The 21,687-nt window shown below is 49.3% G+C and overlaps 1 long non-coding RNA gene across 1 annotated transcript; it reads left to right on the forward strand.

Moving 5' to 3' along the window:
- Positions 1 to 7,838: 7,838 nt before the first annotated feature.
- On the forward strand, positions 7,839 to 21,672 carry LOC128854202 (uncharacterized). Its single transcript, XR_008453178.1, has 3 exons — positions 7,839 to 7,945; positions 20,125 to 20,316; positions 21,465 to 21,672. It is a non-coding gene; the product is annotated as an uncharacterized LOC128854202 (long non-coding RNA).
- The last annotated feature ends 15 nt before the right edge of the window (positions 21,673 to 21,687 follow it).

A 21,687-nucleotide genomic window follows, 5' to 3' on the forward strand; every position in this document is an offset into this window, starting at 1 on the left:
AAACCCTTTAATATTTCCTCCTGGTGAGGGCATTTGGCACTTTAACTTACAGCTCTTGATGTCTTTGATAACTCAAACAGGTCAAATCCCTTCCGTCTGTCACTGCACAGCATTTTCTCTAGGTTTTTTCATATAATTCTTTCTCGAATCCTCGGTATCTTCCTTCAGACAGGCTGGACATAACAGTACCCCGGCAGCGTCAGCCAGGCAATTCATTAGAAATGTTCTATATTAAGAAAGTAAAACATCCACTGATCATTCTCCCATATTCATGTTTTATTTTTCCATTCCCTGTTATGCTAAGAACAGCAAATAAATTATGCCATATACATACATCAGACTTATAACGAGCACTAATGATTCTACAATAAAAGCAGAATGATAACTGGTAAGACAGAGATTAAGAAAAATAAGATAAATGCATGTGGTAAAATATTTTTAAAACATGTCCCTAATTTCAGAGCATCAAGGCATGATCGCAGCTAAAAATATGACGATCCATCAAAATCCTGTCACATGGAGAGTTTGGGACTCATTTTAGACAATGAAGAGCTAAAAGAAATGCTGGGTTTCTTATAGTATTAATACATAACTGAGCAATCCAGGAGGAGGATATTACATTAATGGCATAAATGGATCATAATAAAAGACCATTCTGACATGTCAATACTCTTACTCAGTTGTATTAGAGAAATCCGAAAGCAAAAAGGCTCTTTAATGAAGGCTGGCGCCCACGTCTCTGATGCAGCCTGCAGCAGTGCTGGCACGGGAAGCAGATCCAGCCGGCAGCGTGCTGGGCTGCCGGGGAACATTGCAGCTCTGCCTCAGTTTACCTCTGCCTCAGTTTACCTTTTCCTTGTCCGCCTGTCCCCGTGTGCTTGCCATGGTTTTTAGAGCTGCAACACTAGTAGGACGGGGACGCAACAAGGCAATCGCCATCCTGGCCTGGTGTCGGGGGACAATGACCTCCACCAGTGCAGCCCATGGGCTCCCTCAGCAGCACCTTGCCGGCGCCCCAAATCCAGTGCGCCTTCTGCGTATCTCACTTGAATAATTGGTCATCTGAGCAACAACGATTAATTACTGGCACTTAATTTCCTAAAAGAGCACTTAGCAACCACCATGCATCGGTATGGCTTCTGCCGGAGGCAAAAGCCAGGTGTCCCACTCAGCCCTGCTCCGGGAGCTGCGGGGCGCAGGGCAGCTCTGTGTGGCACTGCCGGGATGTGCCCACGGCAGCACCTGCACCGTGACTGCACCAGCGCAGCACCCAGGCGTTGCAGCAAAGCCCTGACACCACAAATCATTGCTCCATCGCACCGCATAGCTCCGCGTCCCACCCCAGCACCACGCTCCCACGCCAGACAGCGGGATCCGGCCGCGGAGGAAGGCAAAGGGCTCTTCTGGGCAGAGAGGGCTGAGCGTTTCTCTGCGGCTCCAGTTGCACCTTATTATTATTGCCCACTCCACAATCAGTCCGTATTGTTTCTAGAAACCCAGCATGAGCAACGCAGATGCCAGGGGAGAAAGAGAGGCTTTGTGTGCTGAGCTGGAAGGTTTTCAACAATGTATTTTTGCTTTTGTTCAATTTTGGGCAAAAAACGGCTCTTTCAAGTGATGGGAATTTTTTTTTTTTTTTTCATGAATTGGAGATTCGAAAGTTTGGGGAATAGGAGCCAAGAGGAGATGAGAAAATGTGGTGTGGAGCTGATCCTGTCGCTTCAAAGTCTGTAATCGCTTTGTGAAATGAATCCAACCCTAAACTGTGTCTTGTGTCTCCTCAGAAGAGAAAAGGACCCATTTACTTCGAGCTGAATGGGACTGAAGGGCTTTTCCCTCTTCCTTTAATTAAAAGAGATTCCCATTTAAAATAAAATAAAACCAAATAGAGATGCCAGAGGAAAATCCTATGCAAGAAAAAATAAAGGAGTGTGTTATAAAACCAGGAAGCAGATAGAAAATGTCCTTTTGGGGGAATATTTTGACAAAGAGAATGGTATTTTTCTTGTTTTCCATCCACATTTAGCAGACAGAGGGAAAAGTAAGGAGAAGAAACAAATGTTCCAGCACATTTTCTGAGGGCTGAGCATCGCACCGGGGCAGAGGTGTGCCACAGCCTCCCGGGTCCCCCCACTATATCCCTGCAGGCACCCTGGTAGGGATGAGACAGTTGAGAGATGATGCCCAGTGTTGAGACCTGACTGCCCCCAGGGACTTTTTGTCCTTTATGTCCTTAATGTCCTTTTCCCTTTCCTTTTCCAAGACCCAGCAATACTGCCCACCAGGGACTTTCTCAAAGCACTGAGAAGCTCATCTCACACTACTGCAAGCAAGGAGCATCGAGGAAGGATGGTTTCACCAACATTAGGAAGGAGACAGGAAACAAAGGTGAGGGTCATGAAAGGACTCTGAGAAATTCTCTGACCCCAAACAGCTCCCAACATTTGTAGCCATTTCCCTGGAGGACAGGAAGACCCTGCTAGAAAGCCTTTAATAACTTGGACTTGTGGCACTGTGCTGCATTTCTGAAGACAGAAGGTGTTTCTACCACAAAGTCCTCAGTCAACAATAGCTTCTTACCGCGAAGTGGTTAAAGCACCCACCCCAGCTGCCCCAGCAGCCGTGCCGAGCTCTGTAGGTGGTACCAGAAAGGACGTCCAGCTCATAAGCATCATCAGCAATGTGCAAAAGCTTCTTTTCAGCATTCACACCACATCCCTCCTCTGTTTTCCAGGAAATCTACCCGAAGCATTTCTGTATCCAAGCCCAGCCTTGTTGTCAGTGAGTTTGTTCTCCTTGACTAAAGATTAGCTCAGAGGGATCCTGCCAGTTCAAGTCACACTACGGACTAGACTCTGTCTGGGCAAAACCACCCCTTTCATAGCTAAGCGACTTCTCGCACCCAAGCAAGTTGTGACTTCCACCAGATTCACCTCCCAGCACAGATGTCATCCGTGCACTGTGTGATGTGTGTGGGTTCGAAGGGTGGTTAAGCAAATTAACTGAGAACAGGATTGTCATGAATGGGAAAGCCCCAGAATGATGAGACTACTTCTGAGTTAGGATTTTCTTCCCTCTGAAACCAAAAGATGTAGAACCAGATTCCTCCCTCTTCTTGTGCTCATCTCCAGGCATCTGCTCTGGGCCACAGTCACAGCCAGGATGTGAAGGATGATGGATTGGTGTGACCCAAATACAGCCCTTTCCATACCCTTCCCTGCCTGCACAGCTGCCTGTGCGGAGACTCCTCACCTTCCCTGCAAACTGGGGCACAGGCACAGTGGAGAAGATGTGGTTCTAGATTTTATTCTTGTTGAGCCAAGCTCTTCCCCAGATTTCACTCCCTGTTTGAGAAATGGAAACATAAATGATCTGAGCAAATTCAGGCGCATTAGTCCAGGCCCCAGAGTACACAAGGCTTTAGTACAAATCTAGAAGGAAAGAGTCATTAAAAACTAAGAACTAAATAGAAAATGACATGACATGCAGTAGAGGAGATGTCAGGCTCGTCTCATGTTAGGTGCCGGACAGAGGAAATGCTGTAGGTCTCTCTATGCTCCAGTAAGGTGTCTGATACAGTGCCTTGTGGGAAATTATTAATGAGGACAGGGATTAATGGGAGAATGGAAAGTGCATGAAGAACTTGCTAAAGAGGAGCTGACAGCTTGCTGTGCTGCGCGCGGTGGTGACTGGCTTACAGGAGATCAGTCCTGAGGACAACTGAGTAATTTGGTTCCTGACCTCAGCACAAATATTAGGAATGCATGAGTGACAGTGCGGGGAAGTTCTACCAGTGTACAGAAGAGAGGACGAATGCCTCTGATTGAATCGCTGGTGGGATTTATCTGCAATACTCTTTACTCCTCTGATCTTCTCCTGAAGGCAAATCCAGACAGGGAAGGGGCAGGAGAGGACTCTGCTCTGCTGTAGGGAGTGGAGCACCCATTTGATGAGAAGAGACACACAGAATGGCTTCTCTGGCCTGTTAAAAAGGAGGTTAAAAATACATCAGGGAAGGAGAAGAGCTCTTTAGGTTAAATCACTGTCTTTGCAGCAGAAAACTCACCAGAAACTAGGCAGTAATACATTTAAGCTCAAAATTAGGAGACATAACGAAGGCTTAGGAATCAAGGAGAAAAGCGACCTACACAGTTTTAAGACAGAGGTTGATACATTAGTGCAAGAGACGATGGTGTGACCTGATTGCCTTCAACTGCAGGCAACTGAATTGACACGGGACATCCTTTCTAAGAGATGGTTGTAGTTGAGCCCTTTGATGGTCCTTGTGCCTCCCTGGGGTAGTCTCACAGGGAATCAAGCTAGTTTGCAATTCGGTTTTGTTGCATGATGCTCCAGCGACAGCTCTCTGGCCATTTGTCCTGCTTTCCAGCCTGACCTCTTGCCACAGGGTGCCTTGTGACGATCGGCCAAGCAAGATGCACCTTCCAGTCATGTAGAAGAAAACACAGCCTCCTGGCGTGTTCCCAGCAAGAGCCCCCGGCAGGGCCTGTCCACCCCACAGCAGCCTCACGTGTACTAGGCTCAGGCGTATGAATAAAACATCTTACCAAGAACCTCAGTTTTCCACTGCCTGAGCCCTGGCAGCTGCCAGCAGCTCCCCTCTTGTACCCTCAGAAAACTCCACCAGAACCGAGTCAGAAACATTAAGCAGACCAAGGCTGCAGGACATCATTAAGGAAAAGAAACAAAACAAGGAGAGAGAGAGAGGGGGGGGAGAGAGAGAGAAAGGGAACTCATGTTTCCAACTCCAGCTTTCTCCTCCTTTTACTTGAGTTTCTATTTCTGCTGAGGAATTTATACTTGGGCTCCCACGGTCTGGCTTCTTGTTAGGAAAAACAAACTTACCATATCCCAATGCTTTCTTGGTGCTGTGCAGAACATAAGTAAGTAAAGCTTTTGATATCAGGGAAAGTTGGGGAGCTCTGCTCTGTTTGCACAGCTTTGAAGTGAGGCAAGGCTTTTGCCAAGGTGGGTGGGCAGAAGAAAATGCCGGTAGGATGCGAGAGCAGCCAAGACTCAGTGTGCAAACAGGAGCTTGGTAGGTTGGAAGTGATAAGGGGGAAAGGCATCTCAGTGTTGTGTCTTGTCCTCGTTGACACGCAGAGCTGAGGGGAGAAGGGAGAAGAGGCTGGGAGTGTAACGGGGACTTGGCCAGGAGTGGGGCATTGTCCTGGATACGGGAAAGTGCCTCTGCCCGTATCCGCCATCCCTAGAATGGAGTCGTGATCACTTGAGCTCCTTTTGAGACTCTCCTGGTGTCATTCCTGATTAGGAGTGACAGAGGCTGAAGTGAGATTCATGTACACATGGAGCGCGAGGATGCAGAAGGGTGGGCTTGTAGCAGTCTGGTTGGCATTATGGATAGAGCCAGAGACCCCAAAGCAGAAAATAAGAGAGAGAAAAGAAACAGAAGGCAAGGGTAAGTATCCTCACAGCTCCCGGCCTGACTTGTGGTCTCCCTCTTGGGTTTGGGTCCCCTTTCTCACACCATGGAGAGAAATCACAATCTAGTTTCCATTCTGCTGAGAGTGCTGCCTTTCTCCATACGAGCTCTGGGCTGCCCAGCATGCAGGACCTTGCATCAGGTTCACCCTGCACCCATCACCGGGGAGTGACGGGTCTCAGTCTGCGGCAATGGGGATCTACACACATCCTCAGCCATCACTGCCCCCAAAATGCTATGACTCACTGTGGAGGTCAGGCTGCACAGGAATGCACTGTCAACTGATCCTGTCGTTCCTGGAAAAGCCAAAATATATTAGGAAAGGTTAAAAAAAGCCATTTACGCACAGGTAAGCAGCCACAATGCAGAAGGGAACAGAGCAGAGGAGGTGGATGCCACAACTGGCATTTTGCTCAGCTTCCCGTTGTTGGATGTGGCAGCACCTCTTTATCATGTTTTCCAGCTCCTGAGTATGTCACTCAGCATTTGATACCCCTGTGTGTCTCTCCAGCACATAAACTGCTGATGAGAAGCTGGCCCAGGGCGGGAGCTGAAGCCCAGAACCAAGGTGATTTTTGTTGTTTTTTGGGTTCTGAATCACATCCTTGATGAAAAGAAAAGCTTCAGCTGCCTCCTAAGTGTGGGTTAAAGGGGGTGATGGCTTTCTGCTGGGTATTAATCCTCATGGTGATAGCACTCCTCCTTCCGCAGCTCACTTCATCACGCCGTCTGTTCAGATACCTGCTGTGGATGGGAGCTGTGGGCGCAGCTCTGGCTGCTGGAGAGGCCTCTGGAGGGAGAAACAGCCCAAGCACCCGCCCTCGTCTAGGGAAGATCTCACAGCCGGCTGCCGCAGGTGGGTCCACATGGTCTACTTTGAAGTTGCTCCACTTAGTTTGAACAACTATGTTTTCACTAGAGTTGGGATTTGAACCCATATATAATCCAGAGCTGGGGAGCTCTTCCTTGCCTCTCCTTTTTGATCCGTGTTGTTTATATCTCTGTGTATCTCCCACAGGAAAGCCTGAGGCAGGGAGGGAAGCCTGAGAGCCCATCAGCCTCCCCTCTTCCTCCACTGCACAACTTCTCTTGAGAAGCTCATGTTGCTAAACGTACTCAGCCTTTCCGAGAAGGCCCTGCTCAGGCTGAGCAGAGCCAGTTTATGGTGTACTTTTGTTTGTAGCCCAGTGGTTTCTGATTGATCACTGAAGAGCTATGCTTTTTTTCTTTGCCATTTTTTGGTTTCTCTCCAGGATGCTGCCTACTGTCTTCCTGCATTTGCTATAGCTTTTGTAACCTTGAGGTATGAGGAGATAAAACCAGTCCTCGCCCTGGTGCTGGAGCAAGGACGTGGCATGGACGGGATTGCTTGTGTCCATAGCTGTGGCTCCATGGTTAGAGGCTGCAGCCCAAGCCATGGGGACAGGCAAGAAGTGTTTGTGTGGGTGTGACTGTAAGAGAAGCACAGCCAAACCTGACCTTATGTTTGATGCAAATGGAAGCACTTGGTGATCCTGTCTTCTTCTGCTGTTTGAGGCCAGTTGTAGAGGGAGGAGAAGGAAGGCACCCGCCCGTCCTGGCCATGTGTAGGACCCCCCAGTTCACAGAAGCAAGGTTTGATTTCATCCCACTCACTGATGGGGCAGTGGCACCAGTGACACTACTGCAAAGCCGTCAAGCAGCTACAAGGCTGATCATCATCACAGTGACCATCAGGGTCACCAACATCACGTGGAGCCACCACAGATTGACCGAACAGCAAAACTAGCACTGGGACCTCTTCCAAAATGGGGCAGAACTAAGGTCTGAATAAATTTAAGCCTCACTTCATCTTTCAGATGGTTGTGCATTAGACTGGGACACTAATTGGGTGGGGAATAGCTCTTGGTGACAGGCTCCAAGGCACCCTCAGCCACCAACACCACTACAAGGGTGACCCAAGGACTACAGAGCTAATGCAGCCCCCTGCCAGGGGAGGAGCTCGTTGGCTCTACCATCTGTCAATCAGTGGGATGCTCTGCCTTCCTTGCCCTGGCTGCTGAGGGCTGGGCAGGTATAAAAGCCTGGGCACTGGCTAAGGGAGGCTTGGTGTCATTCTGTGTCCTGTCTTCTGTATGGGAAAGGTTTGCAAAGCTGTTTGGTTTGGGGGTGCGTTTATTTGCCCTTTCTTCACTGCTTTAAGGTAGCTTAGGAACAATTTTCTTTAATTGGGTTTTTCTGAGGTGGCTGCTGTGGGGTATCTGCTGCTACGGTGCTCCTGCCTGTAGGAAAAGCTGTGCCTTGTGCCACAGGGAGGCCTTTACCCCATGGGTGGCTTTGGTGTTTGCTCCTCCCAGAGCCATCCCACTGAAATAACTGTGTGATGTTGTTCTTTGCAGAGCCCAAGGCTGAGTGTGGCGTGCTGGAGCCCATGGTAGTTGGGGTGTGGGTGGTGTACAGAGGACTTAGGAAGCACCTCAAGAGCTGATTCTGTCCTACCAGGTAAGGACTATATCTGGATCTGCCTAGATTTGGGTCTCGCTGTGAGGCATGGATGAAGCCCCTGCAGCTCTCTGGGGATCAGTTTAATTGCTCCAAACACCTAATTCAAATCTGCTGCTGCTGGATAATGATGGATGGGCGGTGGGAGGACCAGTCCTAGAGTCTGAAGTCCCCTCTTGCAGGGTTTGGCTGTCTGCCTCACTGTCACGGGAGGACTCATAAAAGGAAGAGGGAAAGAACTCACGGTTTTAGTGCAGGCTGCGTGCAACAAGGCAGCCACAAAACCGCCCCCAGTTTTGGTTGTGGAATTAAAGCCAAGAGGTGAGTTGCAGCCCTGCATCTCCTCTTGAAGTGTGAAGCCTGAGATCACTGAAGGGCCGCTGCAAAGTCAGGCTTGGCTCCTACTGGGGGCTGAAAACCGTGGGTATGGGGGGGAATTATCAGCATCTCTGGCACACGAGCCTGGTGGTGTCCAAACCGCAGTCAGGGGCCTGGACAGCTGCTCAATGGCTTCTCTGTGGTTTAGTCACATAATAAAACCTTAAAGTGATTGTAGCTCATAGCAACATTATGCAAACCACCATTTGCATAATCATTATGCAAATTGAGATGGATAACCAGCTTTAACCAGACTCGAGTTGCTTTCAAGTGCCTCTTTCTCAGCTGGTGCTTCAGTCACTTAAAGCACAGAAAAGAAACCACGACCAAAACTGCTAACTTTCTTCTCCTCTTGGTTAAGCATTTCATCGGGGCAGGGGTGGGGGGGTGGCAAATGCAGGCACTGCAGTACCTGAGTGGCCTGGTGGGGTCACTGGTGGCTTTCACATCCAGAAGGACTGTCCCGAACTCGAGCCCTTACCCTGGATGGAGTTAGAGGAGCCCCATGCGCGCTCTGCTCTGTCTTGGCTTTCTGGAGACCTTTGGAAAGTCTCTGGACCTTCTTCATCTGAAAGTACATCGTGGGATTGTGAGCAAGCTACATGGGAACAATGGGATGTTCAGGTACTTTATTAGTAGCTAAACTGCTCCTGGTGCATCTGAGTGATTAAGAAGTTTAACTTCTTTCCCTGGAAAAGGTGTATAACTGCATGGGGGAAAGAGAAATGGGTATCTTGCTCATGCCGTCCTTCCCTTCCTGATGTAGAGGGACCACTCTCAGCATCCTATCTGTTGTGTTTTGGGGTGAGGGAAGCTGGACCACAGTGTGTTTCTCCCCTCCAGGCGGTCTGGCAGGGGCAAGTGCAAAGCACTGCATGCTTTCATCTCCAGTGGTACTCCTTTCTTCCCCTCCTTCTCTGAAGTGCTTCCAGGGCAATAATGCTTCAGTGGCTGGTGTTGGCAGCCGCTTCCCGGGGAGCCAGGGTTGTTGATTTATTGCTGGCCCTTGCCGCTGGAGTGCTGCTGCAGTGCAAGCCCACATCTGTTATGGGATGCTGCTGCTCACGCTTGCCTTCCTCACCAGTCCTGTGCCGCTATGCTGCCCCTTGTCACTCACCACCACCTCCGTTCTCTCTCCTCTGCCTCCTGGTATTTGTGGCTTTTCCTATTTGCTGATCTCAGACCCCTGCCTGGGATGCCTTCTGGATGCGTAGCTGCTTTCCAGTGCTTGCAGCCTCCGTAACAAGGTGGGAGCATTGACTTTAGATGCTTCTCACTTTGGTCTTTGCAAGGAAGGTTTCCCGTGGTTGTCCTTGTGTTAAAAGGAAGGGGTAACACCCCTCTTGTGGCAGCAAAACTGGAGGGGGTGCTGGTGAGGAGCAAGACCTCTGTTAGTGTGTGGAGGCACAGATGATGCTGACTTGCAGGAGCCTGAGGATCTAAAAGGCTGGAGAATGGGTGAGAGCCTGCTTAAACACTATGAGGTTTTGCTGGCAAACAGACTAAATTGCTGAACCATCTGTTTGTGAGCTTTAGGGAGATGATTCAGGAGTCGGGGGTAGAAAGAGGGGCGACTTCAGGAACACTTTGTGACTTGAAGAACAAAACAGCCCCCAACCGAACTGAAATAATGGATGATTTCATAGTGCGGTGCCTGCACCCTCCGCAGTCCAACCTGCTAACAAACTTCATCCCTACTTACAGAGGAACATTAATTGCTGACTGGGAAAAATAAGTAGAAAACTCCTGGTTCCCCGAGGTAGGAGTGAACATAATTTGATTACAGCCTCTGCCTGCTGTGTGGGTCTGCCAGGACAGCACGGTGAGGCAGTAAGCAAAGTGTGTTATATTCCAAGTGTTGTGAAACTGGGCTGGTTTTGTTGCATCCTCAGTAGTGTGCACAGGTGTAGGGAGGAGGGAGAAAAAAAAAATGTGTTGGTGAATGCTAAAAAAAGAATGCGTTACCTAAAAATACAAGTATCAGTTGGAAGAAATCAAAGGAACTAATGGACTATGAATGACCAGAAGGGTCAAAGACAATAAGAAAGCACTTAAATAGAGAAGAAAATTTATTTGTATGTCAAAAATGGTGCTGTGGTTAGAGACAGGTGGTAAAATTGTAAATAGCAGAGTGGAAAAGGTAGGAATGCTCCATAGATATTCTAAATACAGAAGAAAGGCAGGAGAATGTACTCGCCACAGACAGTGCTGTGGCTGACGCATAAAACCTGCCATTTGTAATAAAGGAGACTGTGCAGCAGCCTGGAGAGCATCTAATGTTTGTCAGCCTGAGTATGGAACCCTAAAGGAGGGAGCCGAGCAGTTCACCAAACTGCTGCTTCCTCCACCCAGATCCTCGAGAGCTGGAAGGGTCCCCAGGGCTGGAGGGGGATCCCAGTGTCATTGCAACTCTTTGGGAAGAAATTGGGTCAGCGTGAGATAAAGTCATGGGGAAATAGATTAGAAAATCTTGTCAGTAAAGAAGCGGGCACTGGGGATAATCATAGAGTCATAGAATCATTAAGGTTGGAAAAGACCTCTAAGGTTGTCAAGTCTAACCATCAACACCACCACCATGCTGACTAAACCATGTCCTGAAGTGCCACATCTGCGCATTTTTTGAACTCTTCCAGGGATGGGGACTCCCCCACATCCCTGGGCAGCCTCTGCCAGGGCTTCACCACTCTTCAGTGAAGAAATTTTTCCCAATATCCAATCTAAACCTCCCTTGGCGCAATTTGAGGCCATTTCCTGTTGCCCTGTCACTTCTTACTTGAGAGAAGAAACCAGCATCCACCTCACCACAACCTCTTTTTAGTGAGTTGTAGAGAGCGATAAGGTCTCCCCTCAGCCTCCTCTTCTCGAGGCTAAACAACCCCGGTTTCCAGCTGCTCTTCATAAGGCTTTTGCTCCAGACTTGTGCTGTTCAATACCTCTTCACGTTGCTGTGGCTCAGTGGTGGGGTCAAACCCAACTGTGGTCTTTATGGCAGGTCTCTGATCTGAAGGCATCTATGTGGCTGTGAGCCATTAAGACTTGAGTGTATTAAGATTCCTTCAAAATGTTTGGCTTAGTAACACATGGCCTCTTGTTTCCTTCAGGTCTATCGTAGAGAATTGAAAGGGTCCTAGTTTGCTGGGTGGGTCGTTGATGTCTTTCACAATGCAGTTATTAAAGGAGGATCGCCCACAGGTTCTTTTCTTGGTTCAGTGTCATTTAATAACTTGATGAGGAAAAGGTAAAACTGCTGGTGTGCTGGGAAGGAGGCCCTGCGAGAGGGAGCAAATATTGAGCACAAAAGGTCTCGGTGTCAGTGATGGGATGAAATGATCCCCCCATTCAATCAGACAGCTGCCATCACGAGCTGCTGGGAACCAAGAAAAGCCAATTTATTTATATGTACATGCACAGGGCAAAAGATCGTCCTTTCAAACGGTGAGTAATCAAAGGGCTCTGGCGTCAGCGTGAACGCCTGCCCGGGGGCTGGAGCAAGCCAAGGACTGTGCTGACCCCTCTCAGAACGGTGGGTGCCTTGGGTCCGTGCTGCAGAGAGGTGTCCACAAAACCCTGTGTGTTAGCTGCAATCGGCTCTATCTGTCATAAACATCGTTATTATTGTGGCTAATGAGAACAAGGAGGGTTCTGCTTTGTGATGTATAAATGTGGAATTTGGAGGATATTTGGGGTGGCTGCAGGAGGAAACCTGGCCCAGAGGACAGTCCTGACACGGCTGCAGAGCGTTCACTCCATCTGCATCCCTCTTTGGGCTCAAGTTGATGCATGGGTCTCACGCCAGCTCACTTTGGATAACTCTTTATGCTGGAAGGCGACTTATTGTTGAAACGAGCTGTTCCCGTTCCCCTGGGTGCAAAGGGGTTGGTTCCCTTGTCACCCGTCGCTCATCACAGCCGTGGTTTGGGGCGGCTGGGTGGGGTCCTTACATGCATTATTCTTTTTTAAGATGAAAATAACTAAATAACCCTCTGAGCCCCCCTGCTCCCACACTGGAATCACAACTGGCCATGAATAATTTATCTTCAAATAATTAATTATTCAGCTCACTTCTTCATTAGCTGAAGAACCTGAACTCAGTTAGCTGCTTACCTCCACAAAAAAAATGCCTTTTTCTGAAGCAAATAAATAAAATAGGAGCAGCTCTTCTCAAAAAGCCCCACCCACTGGTGACCCTTCATACCGGGTTCCCTGAAGGCTCTCTGCAAGTGTGGTGTTCCCACACTGCAGTTCATGCATGACGGGTTGAATTGGATCGAGGCCTCTCTGCTTTCGCAGGGACAGTCCCTAAAAATCAGATCTAAGCTGACTGGGGTGGGATTGACGGATCACCAGGGAATCTGGTTTAACCTTTCCCAGCCCCGCACGCACAGCTGCCTTAGTTAAACTGCTGTACTCTCACATGGAGCAATGCTGCCTTCTCATGTCTTTAAAATATTGTGATTGTATGTCCTTGTGCCTCTTAAAATTCATTCTTCAGGGTGAGACTGGCTCCTGTGCTGTGGATGCAAACCCTGCTGGGGATCTGCCTGCGTGCTCCTGCCTTCGCGGCAGTGTTGGCAGAGCTGGGCGAGATGGATTGGCACCAGGAGAGCTGACCCCCTCCCTTAGCTGGCGTTTCTCATCTCACCAGGGCTTAATAGAGTGGCTTCTGGGGGGGAAACTGGTGTGAACTGCTGACTGTTGCTGCTGTCCTTTCCTTGCCCATTCTGCTGGTTCACTTTGTATGCCCGTAGCTGCCCAAGGAGTGCAGACAGGGAGTCTTCTGGGAAATGCTCCTCACAGGATTGCTCTGGTTTTCCATGGAACTGCTTGGTTTTGCTGGTGGCTTGTACTTGGCAGCAGTAACAGCCCAGCCAGGTCTTTCATGGGATGGATCTGGAGAACCAATTTGTTACCTGCTGTGGTTTGCCACTGGCCAGTTTGTGAGCCAGACCAGTGGCCTTAAGTAATGCACCAGCTCTATGTTCTGCGTTTTTTTTCCTTGGTGTCTGCTTGCTGGGATTAGTCCATTGGTAATGTTGCACCTGGAGAGCAGTATCATGATGTGACTCATGGTGATGCTGGTGAACCTGTGCTCGGGTGGAAGTTGTTTTGGGGAAAAAAATCCTGGCAATGATGAGCTGTGCACTGGTCATGGTTTCCTTGGTGTCAAAGCAGTTCATCTGCCTGCTGTGATCTCCCCTCCTGCATGGGTTACAGATGAGCAGAGGGTCTTGGCTCTTCTCTGTGGTGCTTCATGCTTATGCAGCCATCTCAACCCTATGTATTTATGCTTTCATTTTAGGGGCCAATAACATCTCTGCCATACCACACCATGCTGAAAGTCTCTGCTGGTGTTTTATACCTCCCAGCACTCTCGGCTATGTTGGCCTTGCTCTTTCTTTCCTCCTCTGTTCAATATCAATCCAGACTCTGGGGTGAATCCTTTTTCCCCTTTGTTCTACTGTCTCTCGCAGCCGGAGGAGCCTGTCACTCGAGTTGTGCAATTCAACCTGATTGCTTTCTCTGAAGAAGCCTCTGTATAATTTGCTGCAAAGCTGGAGCACACATTTACCTTCTCCCCTCCTCCAACTGCTCCAAGAGTTTCGGCACCAGGCCTGCAATCCATTTCAGCTTTTAAGATCAGCTGTGGCAGACTTGGCAATGAAGAAGCTGGAGATGTGTCAGGGATGCGTCCCTGGGGATGGTGATCTCTGATTTCACATCTGTGCATGCATCCAGGGTGAGGTCAGGCAAGAGAAACTCCAGACTGCAGAGGTGTTGAGTGGGCAGCTGGATGCGCCTTTTGCTCCCATGGGAGAAGGAGCTTGGAGAAGGACCAGAGCTGGGACACACTTGTTGTCTGGCCAGTAATTCCTTCTCTTTGCAGCAAGTTTGGAAATGGTCTGTTGTCCATGGTTTGCAATAGCAGCTTCTCTCTGGTAGCCCCTAGGCTAGCCCAGCGGAACCAGCCTTTTGGTAGCTGTAGGAAACATCCCAGTTTTGGTGACTTGTGGACTCTGGCCACAGTGAGCAGCTGCAGCTCAGCCTTGACAGGGCAGTCGCCCTGGGATGCCCTTGGGCAGTACCAGGGGTCCTGACTGGCTCCCATGTACCTGCTGGGTCCCTGTGCGCCACTGTTCCCCGTGTGCTGGCCGTACCTGCTCCCTGGCATTCATCTTGTTGGTTTATATTTTTAGATATGAACATTTAACCTTGCTTTCATTTCCTGCTGCCTGTGGTGGCAGATCTTCTTTTTCTTTCCTTGTTCTGTTTGAGATGCAGTTTTGCTTGAACCCTGCATTTAGGGTTAGACAGCTCTGCATTTCCCTGCCTTTATGCTGACCTGAGTAAGAGCTATGCATGCTTTGTCACACTTTTATTTGTTTGTATTTTTTTTGCCTTGTACCAGAGCCAAAAGGGCCTCAGAGTTGATGTTGCTAGAAGTTCTGCAGCTGCATGTGCTGTACACTCTGTACCTTTGTGCATGCTCATGCAAAATTACTTTCTCTGTCCTTCTTTGGGTGATATTCACGACTGTCACTAACTTTGCATGATGCAACCAACACCTATTGCAAAGCCTTTGCTGGGGGCTGCAGGTGACTCTGTATGTGATTGTGTGTCTTGATCTTCTGGCTGTATCTTTGTTTTCTATCGAGCACATTGGTGGGTTGTAATGACTGCTTTTATCTGTTCTCTTGGCAATCTCAGATAGTCTGCTGCTTTGGACAGCTTTTGCAAATGCTAACTTCTCTTGCCTGTGTCATCTTCCTTCTTGTATTTCATTGGGTTGAGATTAGACTGTGTGCTGAAGGATACGCATCTTGCAGTTCCCTTCATTATCAGCTTTAATGGGGTTGCTCAGTGCTTGGTTCTTCCCGGGTCCTGCATTTTCTCCTGGAGAACTTTTCTGTGCCTGGTGGATGTGAGAACTCGGGGAGGTGGGCTGTCCTTTTGAGACCAGGGAAGGAGGAGGCAGAGGCAACAAAGGCTGTGATACACCCTGTCTCTAACTGCCTGGGGTGCAAAGGGAACCTGAAGCATCAGTGGGATTGGTTCAGGGTGGCTGTTGAAGTCATCACCAGATTGCATTGGTGAGGTGGTGCATTGATGCAACTGCCTCCCTGCTGCCTGCGGAGGAGCAGCTCTCGGGCTTAGGGAGGGAATCAGTGCCAGTCCCAGATGGACAGAGCATCCCTGGAGAGACACCACCATAGCATCAGTGGAAGTTGCTTGCTCCATCACCTTCCAGGGCCTGGGATCGCTCTCCCAACACCCCCTTCCTTGCTTCAGCCTCTTCATATGGAAAGCGTCACTGCGAGCACCAAACCCACTCCAGGGTCCCTGTACCTGGGGTCAGCAGCGTGGTCCAGCTGGGTGTTTGTGTTGCCAAGCAACTTGTCTCCCACCGCTGGGTTTCCATAGTGATGGAGCAGGAGTGTGGAGTGGGGGTAGAAGCCGTGCAGACGTTTTTTTTTCACGGAGCTGCACCCCTGCTCAAAAGCTCTGCATAGGCCCACAGCAAGGCACAAGCGTGCAGGAGATGCTCCTCTCCAGCCATGGTGAGGGTGCAGAGGTGCGAGTGGGTGCACATGGGGAAGCAAGAAGCAGGTGACCTTGGTTGGACCATCAGACCTGTGAGAGGGGTGTTCAAGAAAGCCAACCTGAAGGCTCAGCGCTTGACCAAACAATACTTGGATGCCTTTGACGTGTAGCAAGGAGTCACTGAAGGCTGGGACAGCAGAAGTCAGGCAGAGAAAGGACTGCAAGGCAGACCTGTGTTTAATTGCCCTCTTTGCTCTGTGCAGAGCACAAACTGCTCAGGCTTTCCTCACCCCCTGATGCCAGTCTGAGTCTCATCCATAATTATTGGTCTGCTTGGTGTGCAGCATTCTCCTGCTCTGATAGGTGGATGCACGGCAGCAGGTGCTGAGCTCTATCAGACAGACATCTCAGGAAGGGTCAACATGGGGGAGAAACGCCTCCTGACTTGTTCTCATCCACTTGGCTGAAGTCTCAGTGGCAGCAGCCAATATCTGGAGTGCTGTTACTGTGGATGTGCTCCTGGGCAGCCCCCACCGCTGAGTAACTGTGGGCATAGAACACGATCCAAAATTGCTCAGCATTTATGGGTGCTTCAGGCACTCTTTGGTTGGTCTGAAGACAACTTTTCTCAGACCATGAAATCTGTTTTGATGCAGGGCTGTTAGCAGTGTGGCTCCTTGAGGATCAGATTGGAGCAGGTATAAGGGAAGATGAGGACCCAGAGGGGTGGTGAGGATGAGAGCAGGGGAGAAAGGAGGAACTTGTGCTCATGCCCCATGCCAGGAGTATTCAGCCTTGTTCACAAACAGTCCCTGCTCTTTCTGGCCCAGGAAGTGCTGGGTTTACCCTTCTAATCCCTTTAGGAGTGTTGGGGACTAGAGGAGCAAGCGTGCAGCTTGTCTGCTGGGTCAGGGCTGGGAGCTTAGGGCCTGTGTGCCAGAGAGGCACCAGGGGATTTTGTGTGACAACCAACTGTTCTTGCTGCCAAACTCCCCCTTTGCTTTGGGGAGAGCATCTGCTGCCTTAAATCTCAGTGACTGCTGACCCCCACCCTGCCCGTCCCATCTTCTCACTCTTTCCCTAGATAAAAGCACACAAAAATCTCCCCAGAAAGCAGATGATCTGGTTAGGTTTTGCATGCAGAGAACGTCTGTGGATAGGACTTGCAGTATTAGATGGTAACAGGTCCTCCTCCACCCTGAGACCAGGGAGTACTATGGGAGAAAGCTGGCACCTTCTGGAGAAGGAAGACTGGAGAGCAGCCTGGGACATCTGCTTCAGTCCTTTGGCATCATGGACATATCATCTCCCAGGCCCCTCCATGGGCTGGCTCCTCATGTAAATCCTTCACAATACCAAGGATCATGGAAACAGCTGGACATTTCCTTCTACAATTATTCACAGCCGGTTTCTGCCCAATTTGTCCTCATGCCAACATTGTCTTCTGGCTTCATCAGCTTTTCTCCCTTCTGTGTATTTAGATCCTGATGTATTTATAGGTGACAGTGATATCCCCTCTTGGCTTTCATTTTGCTAACAAAGGCTCCCTCCTCACAGCCTCCTGAACATTGGTGGCCATATCCCAGGCTGTGTCTCTACAGCAGCATCACTCCTTACTCTACCGGTGGGATGTGCTTCTCCCCTTTGTGTATGCAGGCTACACTAGGCTCATTCACAGCCATATGGCAGAGTTGAGATCCTCCTCAGATCAGCCTGGCCCTCTTTCTGAGGGACTGGCAAAAATGCAGGGAACAATTGTAATCCAAGTACCTGGCCTTATACCTCATGCTGTCGTGCTACAATTTGATTCCACTTCTAGGGTACTCAAATCTTGAAATCTTGCAATACAATATCTCATCTTTCTATTTTTCAATGAATCTCATCTGAATTTTCCCCTGGGGAATCAGGGTTCTGTTCAAAGTGTTCAGCAGGCTTGGTCTCGCTGTATGCCTTAGGCAGATTAAGAGAATTCTATTTTAATGATCAAATAAGGAAGATTTCTACATGGAGGCAACGGTCCTCTGGTGCTGCTGTGGTCATGGAGTGGTTCCCCTCTGCAGATGTTCTGAAGCTGCATTTGAGATGTGTCTGATGTCAGGTTAGTGAAGTTTATCTCCTCTGCCTTGCTGTTACTGTCTCCCTGCTTTGCCTCTGTCCCAGCCCATGGGATTTCTTCTATGTATTCCTGTAGCAGGTGGATGAGAACAGCTGATCCTGCAGACAAAGGCGATGTGGTAATCCACTTAGTCTGGTGTGATCTCTCCTTGCTAAACCCTCCTAATGTTGTTTACTTACTTTCAATTAGCCTTGCTGTCTGAATCTGCTGCGAAGCCTCATCCTCTACGAGATCAGATTAATGGGCCTGTGTCTTGTATTTAAATACAGCCCCCACATGTGCCGTATGCCAAACCAATAATACTTTATCTTGATGTAATAAAAATAATTGCTAGCAGAAATGCTTTCCCTTGTGCCTGTTCTTCACCACTCCAGGGAATCGCTCACTCCCGTTTCCATTTCCTCATGTCCCTTACATCCACAGGCAACCTCACCCTGGTTTAAAACAGAGGTCAAGTAGTGCTGGTGTGTGCCCTGAGTTATCCTTTAATCTTTGCCTTACTCTCTTCGTATAACAACCCTTGTTCTTTCTCTCCTTAAGCCAGGAATCTTCTGAGGCTTTATAACCAGCTATTTGTTTCAATACCTTTGTTTTGCAAGGTATGACTCTGACTTGATGCACTTTGAAACCTTGGTGGCCTCCATGACCTTCATTCCAGGACTCCTCTCTCCCAGTCTGTGCAGGGCCTCTGCTTCTTCCTAACACCTTTCTTCAAGTGACTGCCCATTACTTCGTAAGCTCTTTCTTGCATGCTTTTATTTTTAGTTTCCCTTCTTCTTGCTTGTTTGGCATTTTTTTTTTTTTCTTTTTTAGCTCTAATACCTGTTGGCTGGATGCAATTCCAGGTGTTCTGCATGTTTGTGACTGTGACCCCTCTCCACGTCCAGGACTTCACTGACCAATTCTTTTGTTCCCCAATGTCCACTCTGCTTGAAATCAAGGTCCTCAGTTGCAGGCTTATTTTCATTTGTTCATTCACTTTATCGCAGATTGATTTAGGTTGAAGTATTTGATACAGAGCTCGTTTCTGCAATCAGCCCTTCCATAATACCTCCCTTTCTCACCAAAACCAAGTCTAAATAATCATTGCCTCGTAGGTTCAGGTGAACATGAACCTGCCAGCTCTCATATCTGTCTCTGTCTGCTCTGTGGCCCCAAGCAGCATTTGCTTTCCAGACTCTCCTATAGACCAGAGCTATGGAAGTGGCCCAGAAAGAACTGCCGCTTCATCTCCCAAAGAGGGGGTTTGCTGCATGAAGAGGTCACAGCTTGATCTCCATATTCCCAGCAGTTCCTCTAAGGATGATTACCCCAACCTGGTTGCTCAGACCACTTTTTTTTTCTTCCTCTCATCCCTTTGGGTTATTCACCTGTCCCCTACGTGTGCCTCCTTCACAGCGTTGGTTTCCAGCAGATCTTTGGAGAAGACCATCACTGCTTGCATTGTACTACAGCCCAACATCATTGCCTGTGAGCAACCACCACTGTAGGGGCTGGTCCTTAGGGCTTGCCCTGAGCTACCCTTTGTCTCCCCATCCAAACCCTGGCTGCTTGCACAGGGTCCCCTTGCAAAAGCTGAGCTTGGCCTTGGGGAGGCAATGTTAATTCTTCAGTTTCCAGAGCTGTTTATCTCTGTATGAAGGGGCTGGAGGTGGGCACAGCCTGGGCAGGGGACTGGAATTAGACAGCGCTCTGTAATCCAGCAGAGGTGCCCCTGGTTTGGAGTGGGGCAGTGGAGATGTCAGGGCTGCGCTCTGCGGATGGGAGCACCAGGCTGCTGTCTCTTAGAATGTTTGATTATTTTCTGACGCAGCCTTTTTCCAGCCCCGAGGAATCACTGCTATAATGAAGCACATATCTGGGGGAACTCTCCCAGCAGGCTCTTGCTCTCGCAAAGCTTGGTTGACTGGATCAATCTGACCTACTGGGTCAATGTGTGACATATGATAGAAATGGCCAAAAGAGCAAAATCGAGCTGGGAAGGCTGTCAAGAAGGCTAGAAAGGAAATCATCTTGTGCTCAGCTTTTGGTTTCTTGTGAGATAAAGTGGAATTTTCAGCAGCTCAGGGCAAAATGTAATTTTCTGGTTGGCTTTACTTGCAGTCCACCTGACTGCTCTTTTCCTCCTTGTTGCTCTGTGTCAAAGGCACCCGCTTCCCTGCTCACACATCTGGATTCCAGCTGCCATCCAAAGCCCTTAGAGGATCAGACCTGGGCCTGACAAGCAATCACCATCCCACCATGGGACCAGGCACAGGTGGGACTTGGCCGTCAGCTGCCTGAGGAGCTGCCAGAGCCCTGCGCACCAGCACGTGGCAGGATGGGCTTTGCTGGGGAGGTGGGTAGAAAGGAGGATTGAGGAAACAGTGGCAAATAGGAGCTGACTGCCCAATAATTGTGGACAACAAGGCTTTTCAGCAGGGTCATAAATCAATGGCAGATGGAGACACAATGGGTGGTGGTTATTGATTTATTTTTACTTATTCCCCCCCCATCTCCCCGCTTGCTGCCTGGCAGAGTGGAAAGGCTCTGGAGCACTGCGGGGGTTTTCTCTCTGCTCAGCATCTTGCCTGCCTTCCCTCCCTGCTCCTGGCTGCTGTGCAGGAGTGTGGTGCTCATGGGTGCCCAGCATCAGTAACATCCATCCATGGAGTCTCCTGTCTGCATCACAGGAGCTGCATTTGAGCCTGGGGGGGAAATGAGGCCAGAGGCAAAGGTAGGGATGGTGTTAAAAATTGGGCAAACCACAGCTCTGGCTGGAGTCTCCTCTTGGCATGTCTAGCAGGCCACCTCCACCTTGCTGCCATCCATCCATCTCCAAGCCAGCAGCTTTCCCAATCCCTTGCTGATCATCTCTGACTTGTCATGTTCTGCTGATGAATGTATCCATCCCTGTTTCTTCTGCTCATGTCTCACTCTGCCACTTGCAGTTCTCAGATGTGCTTTAAGGAATGTGCCAAGTCTCTCGTTGGGGAACAGCTATGGAGAGAGACACAAACCTCGCACTGCTTGGGGGCTGATCCAAGGGGTGCCCTCCACCCTCACAGTTAACAGAACTGCTGGGGGAAGGACAGGGTGTCCATGGATGAGGGTAATGTTGGTAAAGGCAATCCAGCCCACGGAAATGGGAAAAGTCATGGGTTTGTGGCTGGACCAAAGTGCTAGGAAATGGGGCTTTACTCCTCGCTTAACCTTAAGACCTTCCCTCCGTGCTCTTGGATGTCGCGTCTCTTCAAGGAAGGTCACTGTGCAATGTCTGTGTGGCACTTTTGGTAACAAGGGGCTCCCATACCCTGAGCTTAGTTGGTACTTCTGGGCACTACAGTAACAGCGAGGGCGTTGCTATCCTCTAGCTCATGAAAGCAGTGTTATCCGCATGGGGGAGAGGGGATGTCATTTTAGTAATAGCTTTCTTTCCAGGATGAAAAGCTATGCCATTAGAGCTGGTCTGAGCAGTATTTTTTTTTCCCCTTCTCTTTTGTTCAGGGCTGTGCAGAGCACTTTGGAATTCATAAACTGGTAATTTATTGAACAAGTCTTTGGAGAAGGGAAGTAATGAAAACTGCCATATAAATTACAGGAGCATTTGGAATCCTATTGCTGGTGGGAGCATGGCCGCTCCGTGGCCTCTGATGGAGCCTGTGTCTGTGTCGAGACACCTGCTGAGGAGCGGATGCCTCACAAAGCCACACCAGAGGCAAGTGGAAAT

The sequence above is a fragment of the Cuculus canorus genome, chromosome 20 (genome assembly GCF_017976375.1).
Source record: "Cuculus canorus isolate bCucCan1 chromosome 20, bCucCan1.pri, whole genome shotgun sequence".
Taxonomy (NCBI): Eukaryota; Metazoa; Chordata; class Aves; order Cuculiformes; family Cuculidae; genus Cuculus; species Cuculus canorus.